This window comes from Triticum dicoccoides, chromosome 3B (assembly GCF_002162155.2).
Source record: "Triticum dicoccoides isolate Atlit2015 ecotype Zavitan chromosome 3B, WEW_v2.0, whole genome shotgun sequence".
NCBI lineage: Eukaryota > Viridiplantae > Streptophyta > Magnoliopsida > Poales > Poaceae > Triticum > Triticum dicoccoides.
The window spans coordinates 446,728,387-446,737,311 of record NC_041385.1 but is presented as its reverse complement, the minus strand read 5'-3'; positions in this window follow the sequence as shown (position 1 = coordinate 446,737,311).

Sequence of the window (8,925 nt, the reverse complement as noted above, 5' to 3'; positions counted from 1 at the left end):
GCTACTATTACAACTACTACAAAACTGCTATCTTGACTTTTGCCGCTGTTACCATTACTATCATACTAATTGCTACTAAATACTTTGCTACATATACTAATTTATCCAGGTGTGGTTGAATTGACAACTCAATTACTAATACTTACGAATATTCTTTGGCTCCCCTTGTGTCGAATCAATAAATTTGGGTTGAATAATCTACCCTCAAAAGCTGTTGCGATCCCCTACACTTGTGGTTATCAAAAGCACATGATGGTTTTATGCTTGGTTACAGAATGGACTCACACGCCTAGAGAGTCTTCAACACCTTTCATGACAAGGTTGTTGAAACTATAGATGTGCGGTTCGATGAAACTAATGGCTCGCAAAGAGAGCATCTACCTCCTGAACTAGATGAAATGCCACCTAAGGAATCCATCGAGTTCAAGGCTACTGAGGATGTCATACCCACTGAAGAATCTGCTGAAGAAGTCATTCCAGAACGTGAAGAAAACCATGCTGGTGCATATGAGGAAAATGGCTATGAAGAAAATACTGAGCCCACTCAACATCGTCAACCTGCTCATCCTCGCGTTGCAAATCAAGTGCAGATTGAGAAAATCAATGACGACATCAATGCACCAGGTCCTCTCACACACTCAAGAGCTTCACATTTGTCTAACTTTTGTGGGCACTTTGCTTTTATCTCTATCACAGAGCCCACCAAAGTTGATGAGGCATTTTTGGAGCTTGGTTGGATTCAAGCGATGCAAGAGGAATGACATCAATTCGAGCTTAACAATGTCTGGGAGCTGGTCAAGCGACCAGACCCACACAAGCACAATATCATCAGTACCAAATGGATCTACTACAACAAGCAAGATGAAAATGGCCTTGTGGTGAGGAATAAGGCTCATGTTGTAGCTCAAGGCTACACACAAGTTGAAGAAATTGATTTCGATGAAACATTTGCACCTGTTGCTAGACTTGAGGCTATTGATATATTGCTTGCTTATGCTAACCATCATAATATCATCTTATATCAAATGGATGTGAAAAGTGCATTCCTTAATGGTAAGCTTGAGGAAGAAGTATATGTTGCTCAACCACCAGGTTTTGAAGATCCTAAGCATCCTGACAAAGTCTTCAGACTCAATAAGGCCCTCTATGGCCTCAAGCAGGCCCCTCGGGCATGGTATGATACTTTGAAGGAATTCCTCATGAAGAAAGGCTTCAAACCCGGTTCACTTGACCCAACTCTTATCAACAAAACCTATGATGATGGATTATTCGTGTGCCAAATATATTTTGATGATATTATATTTGGTTGTACTAACCAATGTTACAGTGACAAATTTGCCTATATTATGAGTGAGGAATATAAAACATCTATGATGGGAGAATTGAAATTCTTCTAGGTCTTCAAATTCGTCAACAACGCAACGGTGTCTTTATATCTCAAGAGAAATACCTCGAGGATGTGCTGAGGAAATTCAGCATGCAAGATTGCAAAGGCATCAAAATCCCCATGCCCACAAATGGCCATCTATGCACTGATGAAAATGGTAAAGACTTTGATCAAAAGGTATACCGCTCCATGATTGGATCTTTATTGTATCTATGTGCATCTAGGCCAGATATTATGCTTAGTGTTTACATGTGTGCCCGTTTTCAAGCTACACTGAAGGAATCACACCATAAGGCTATGAAACATATTCTTCGATATCTAGCTCACATTCCAACACTTGGATTATGGTATCCCAAGGGCTCAGCTTTTGATCTCATTGGATATTCTGACTCTGACTATGCTGGTGATCGAGTGGATCGCAAGTCAACATCTGGCACATGCCATTTCCTCGGATGATCCTTAGTGTGTTGGTCCTCAAAGAAGCAGAACTGCTTCACTCTCTACTGCTGAAGCTGAGTACATTGTTGCTGGTTCTTGCTCTGCTCAGTTGCTATGGATGAAGCAAACCCTCAATGATTACGGCATCAACATGAAGAATGTGCCACTCTACTGTGACAACGAGAGTGCCATCAAGATTGCTCATAACCTAGTTCAGCACTCGAAGACTAAGCACATCCAGATTCGTCATCATTTTTCTTCGAGATCATGTGTTGAAGGGCGACATCTCCATCGAACACGTGAAGACTGAAGAACAGCTAGCGGATATCTTCATAAAGCCCTTAGATGAGAAGAGATTTAACAAGTTGTGGTGTGAGCTAAATATCTTAGAATCTTCGAATGTACTTTGAAAGGACACACATATATCCTAACACTTATGCAAAATTGATGACTTAGATGTCCAACACACGAAGTATCATTTTTCTTCAATCAATGAAGACTAACCCTCTAAGTGTGAAGAAATTAACGAAGAATTCGATTCTCAGAGCCCTACGACAATTGTACGCGGCGTCTGAAATCAGCATTCTTATACGGTGGGTCGTGCCACCAAAAAAAGTTGAAAATCTTCAAAATTGGTTTTTTTCTTCATTTTGTAAATTCTTCAAATTTTCAAATTCCTCAATTGGTCAAATTCTTCAACTTTGCATATTCTTCAACTTTTTGACTAATGTTCTTCAATATATATGTCTATGTGTGTGTGTGTGTCTATATATATATGAGTTTTTCATGTCCTCAACAACATTCACTTATTGCTAACTCTTCAAGTTGATTTTCATCTAAGTGAATGTGATCGGACCCGTTCCCCCTCTATGCTCAACTCAACCCAGTCTGTTCACAAATTCTTCATGTGCGTTCTATTTGAGACCCGTTCAAAATCTTCACTATGTCCTTGCCAGCTGAAGAATTTGCGAACGAAACATTAAAATTTTCATATCTAAATTTTTGGCCTTTGCCGCTCAAACCGTTCCGCATCCCATGATAGATAAACTACTCACCCACGATCTACCATGATCTCCACCTCTCTGTACGTGGGTGACATGTGTCGCTAGGATGGCAAGGGTCAGGGGCACGTTCGTCCAAATTCTTCGGACTGGCAGTTTTTCACCGTGTCTATAAATACCCCCTCCTTTCCTCAGACTTCATTTACTCCGCTCGACCTCTCAGACCTAGCGCCGCCGCAACACTCCATCGTCGCCGGTGAAGAAGAGCTTCACTGCCTCGACCTTATCGTCGTCGTACTCATCGGCCGTGGAAATCTTCACACCGTCACCGCCGTAGCTGTATCCCACCACCGAGTTAGGGCGTGGGAGATCTGAACGGACAAACTTCTCCATCTGAACTCCTAGTTCATCATGTTTTTCGTCCAGGGTAATTAAAATCTGATTTTACTGCGCTACTTTGATTCTCATGATTTCCTCAAAATCTTCAAAAGGTGTTTATTCTTAACTTCCCAATCCTTAAACACCTAGTTGCATCAGTACCTTGATTTGTTTCTCTAAGCTATATTATCTTCAAGATTCCTCAATTGTGTGGATTGTCAAATCTATACAACTCTGGAACCTAAGTCAGGAATGCTTAGTGAAATTCCTCAATACACCCACGGTCAAATTCCTCAAACTTGATTCTTTTGAAAAATTTCTACGAACGCATATGACCTCTCCAAATTCTTCGCACCTATACTCTGTTCACAGGTACAAAATGTCTACTGCTGAATCACTAGGTTCTCATCAACTTAACTCATTTGCAGCGTTCCTCGAAGATAAGTTGCATACTTTCTCAGAAACATCAATTGTTCAAAATCCTCAAGTGAAGAAAATGGCTGATGGCAAAATACCTCAGAAGGGAGGAAAGAGACCTGAGACGAACACAACATTTGAGATCCCTGAGGACATCTATGATGATTATTGCACACCTGATGAAGAAACTCATGGCATAGAAAACAAGAATTAGCGCAAAGTGCGCATACAGAGGATTGAAAGGAGATGGGCTAAGGAATGGAGGGAATATCATTATGTTACTCCCAAGTACATGAAGAAATTCACAGTTAACCCTCCATATCCAAGACCTCCATTGGCTCCAGACCAAGTAGCTGATCCATCAAGCATCATGCGTGGTGAGGAATTTCCCAAAGAATGGGCCAAGCGCCAAGCCAAGTTGGCTAAAGTAGCAGAAGAAGAAGTGAAGAAATTCAATGAAGATTCTGCTACTAAGGCCTCTGCTAGCAAGCCTAAGAAGGCTTGGCTAAAGAAATCAGTTTTGAAGCCGAGTTCCTCAACAGCAATGCCCTCACGGCCAAGTACAAAGCACTCACGGCAAATTCCTCAAGCAACCTCCTCAAGGGAAGCTCCAATTCCCTCTGTTTCCATGAAATCCTCAACTGTTGCTGAAAAGTCCTCAACACTTGTGCATCTTTCTACGTGCCAGTGGACTGCAGGATTTTCTATTGCTTTAGGAGCATCTGCAAGTTCCTCAGCTCCACCACAGTCCTCAACAGGTCCAACTCTGTTCTAGAAAAAGGCCACTGCTGGACGTGGCTCGAGGACAAGTCCTCATAAGAAGCAAGTTGCTTTTCAACTTACGTGTGATGATGACGAAGAACTTGTTGAAATCATCAGAGATAGACAAGAAAGGGTCGCGAGAGCCAAAGGCAGTGGTGTGCCTCTCATGCTGGATCCAAGGAAGATCCTAGACTTCATTGACTTCTGGCATAAGGATCCCAACACCCCACTTCCTTACTTGAACCTCACTCCTGGTCAAAGTCACATGCTAAATGCCTTCATAGGCGAAGAGAAATGGAAGTTTCAGAAGGCCAGGCAGGTCAAGAAAGCTCAGTACAAGAAGGAGCGTTTTCTAAAGAAAAATGTTGTGAATATGACTCCTGAAGAACTTGTAAACATGCAAAAGGAGATCAAAGAAATCAGTGATGAATTGGAAACTTATTATGAAGATTGGTTGGGTGCCAAAGTCGGGTTTCTCAAGCTTGAAAATAACCTCAAACCTAAGGTTACAACTCCATCGCAACATGAAATTCCTTAGGCTGTAGCATCTGCTCAGCAAACTGAAGAAAATGCAAGTGCAACTGATGAAAATCAGACTGCTTATGACACTAAAAGTACCAGGGCTGCTAAAGAAATCCCAGCTCCTGAAGAAACTGCCAGGGCAACCTCCAGTGTTGCGCCTGAAGATCAACCCAGGCCAGCTGAAGAATCTTCTGATGTGCTTGAAGAAACTGAACATGTCAGGGCGGCTGCATCAGTCGTTCCTGAAGACACTGAACCAACTTCATCTGCTCCTCTTGCAAAGTCATCACAGATGAAGAATATCAACCTTCCTTCTGCATCCGAAGTGAAGAAAACCAAAGTTGCAGAGAAGGCAGTTGTGAAGAAAAGGAAAGCATCAACGACTGTTTATAGGCACGGGATCAAGATTGGAGCACCAACCCAAGTCAGAGTACAAGAAATCAAGAGCATCAAAGGACCAACATGCAGATCAGAGGGACCAAGACCAAGCCAGAGAAGCAAGATATCATCAAGTAAAGGGCCTCCTTTGCCGGGCAGGCAAGCCCGACAAGGGGCGAGGCCACACTTAGAAGCAGATGCCCTGCCGGGACGCACAGAGGCAAAACCACCTCACCAACCACTCCGCCACAACCCACATCGTCAATCAGTGCGGTGTCAAGCCACAAAGTGACTAAGTGGTAGCCATTCGCCACATGGCGGCCTCTTTCTATAGGAAAAACTCACAGATGACACCCGTCCTGTGACGTGTCAAGCGAGCAGGTGTGGAGCTGGCAAGATAGCCCGGCAAGCCTTGCCAGGCATCCAACGATGACGTTGAGTGGTGCATTTAATGCACCCTGTTAGCCTGCAGAGTTAGGTATGATAGCACTGTTTGCTATATTATCAGTGCATAAGGACTACTTTTCCATTGTGGTGACCCCTTAATCTATAAAAGGAGGCACATGGCAACCGTAGAATAGGTTAGAAGGTTGGATAACTCACACCCCCATACATGCGTAGTCGCTGCTGCCTGTAGGCAACCCCTGCCGGGCAACTGTACTACACTCTGATAACCCACAAGTATAGGGGATCGCAACAGTTTTCGGGGGTAGAGTATTCAACCCAAATTTATTGATTCGACAAAAGGGGAGCCAAAGAATATTCTCAAGTATTAGCAGTTGAGTTGTCAATTCAACCAGTCATACGTGCTTATGGAAAAGAACTTGCATGACATCTTTTGTCCTACCCTCCCGTGGAAGCGGGGTCCTATTGGAAACTAAGGGATATTAAGGCCTCCTTTTAATAGAGTACCAGACCAAAGCATTAGCACTTAGTGAATACATGAACTCCTCAAACTACGGTCATCACTGGGAAGTGTCCCGACTATTGTCACTATGGGGTTTGCCGGATCATAACGCATAGTAGGTGACTATTGACTTGCAAGATAGGATCAAGAAATCACATGTATTCATTAAAACATAATAGGTTCAGATCTGAAATCATGGCACTCGAGCCCTAGTGACAAGCATTAAGCATGGCAAAGTCATAGCAACATCAATCTTAGAACATAATGGATATTAGGGATCAAACCCTAACAAAACAAACTCAATTACATGGTATATCTCATCCAACCCATCACCGTCCAGCAAGCCTACAATGGGATTACTCACGCACGGCAGTGAGCATCATGAAATTGGTGATGGAGGATGCTTGATGATGATGATGGCGATGGATTCCCCTCTCCAGAGCGTCGAACGAACTCTAGATCAGCCCTCCCGAAGAAGATTAGGTCTTGGCGGCGGCTCCGTATCGTCAAACGCGATGAATCCTTCTCTCTGATTTTTTCCTCCCTGACCGTGAATATATAGAGTTGGAGTTGAGGTCGGTGGAGGTCCAGGGGACCCACGAGGCAAGGGGCGCGCCCCAGGGGGGTGGGCACGCCCTGCACCCTCGTGGACAGGGTGTGGGTCCCCCTCTATTGATTCTTTTGCCAATATTTTTGATTAATTCCAAAACGTGACTTGGTGGAGTTTCGGGTCATTCCGAGAACTTTTATTTCTGCACAAAAATAACACCATGGCAATTCTACTGAAAACAGCGTCAGTCCGGGTTAATTCCATTCAAATCATGCAAGTTAGAGTCCAAAACAAGGGCAAAAGTGTTTGGAAAAGTAGATATGTTGGAGACTATCAACTCCCCCTAGCTTAAACCTTTGCTTGTCCTGAAGCAATTCAGTTGACAAACTGAAAGTGATAAAGAAACACTTTTACAAACTCTATTTGATCTTGTTGTTGCAAAAATGTAAATCCAGCATTCAAGTTTTCAGCAAAGATTATGAACTAACCATTTTCACAATAACATGTAGGTCTCATGTTTACTCATATCAATGGCATAATCAACTAGCAAGCAATAATAATAAATCTCAGATGACAACACTTTCTTAAAACAATCATGATATGATATAACAAGATGGTATCTCACTAGCCCTTTTTGAGATTGCAAAACATAAATGCAGAGCACCCCTGAAGATCAAGGACTAACTAGACATTGTAATTCATGGCAAAAGATATCCAGTCACAATCATACTCAATGTAAATTAATAGCAATGCACACAAATGATAGCGGTGCTCTCCAACTGGTGCTTTTTAATAAGAGGATGATGACTCAACATAAAAGTAAATAGATAGGCCTTTCACAGAGGGAAGCCGGGATTTGTAGAGGTGCCAGAGCTTGAGTTTTGAAACAGATATAAATAATATTTTGAGTGGCATACTTTCATTGTCAACATAACAACGAAGAGATCTCGATATCTTCCATGCTACATACATTATAGGCGGTTCCCAAACAGAATGGTAAAGTTTATACTCCACCACCACCAACAAGCACATTCCATGTTTGGCCTAGAACAATGGGTACCATCCAACTAACAACAATCCTAAGGGAGTTTTGTTTGCAATTATTTTGATTTGATTTGAGCATGGGGCTGGGCATCCCAGTTATCGGCCATTTTCTCGTGAATGATGAGCGGAGTCCACTCATTGTGAGAATAACCCACCTAGCATGGAAGATATAGCCAGCCCTAGTTGATACATGAGCTATTCGAGCATACGAAACAGAATTTTATTTGAAGGTTTAGAGTTTGGCACATACAAATTTACTTGGAACGACAGGTAAATACCGCATATAGGAAGGTATGGTGGACTCATGTGGAATAACTTTGGGGGTTATGAAGTGGATGCACAAGCAGTATTACCGCTTAGTACAAGTGAATGCTAGAAAGAGACTGAGAAGCGACCAACAAGAGAGTGACAACAGTCATGAACATGCATTAAGATTAACCAACAATGAGTGCAAGCATGAGTAGGATATAAATCACCATGAACATAAATATCGTGGAGGCAATGTTGATTTTATTTCAACTACATGCGTGAACATGTGCCAAGTCAAGCCACTCAATCATTCAAAGGAGGATACCACCCTATAATACCACATCACAACCATTTTAATAGCATGTTGGCACGCAAGGTAAACCATTATAAACTCCTAGCTAATTAAGCATGGCATGAGCAACTATAATCTCTAATTGTCATTGCAAACATGTTTCATTCATAATAGGCTGAATACGGAACGATGAACTAATCATATTTACAAAAACAAGATAGGTCGAGTTCATACCAGCTTCTCTCATCTCAATCATTTCATCATATATCGTCATTGTTGCCTTTCAATTCCACGACCGAACAGTGTGGATAATAATAATAGTGCACGTGCATTGGACTAAGTTGGAATCTATAAACATTTAATTCAAAGGAGAAGACAAGGTAATATGGGCTCTTGGTTAGATCAACAATAATGCATAAGAGAGCCACTCATCATTTTCATCGTGGTCTTCTCCTCTCGACCACCAAAGAAAAGAAAAAGAAATTCAAAGAACGATAAAAACTATTTACACGGGAAAGCTCCCAACAAGCAAAAGAAGAACGGGAAATCTTTTTGGGTTTTCTTTTGATATTACTACTACTAGCAGCAGGGAAAGTAAAC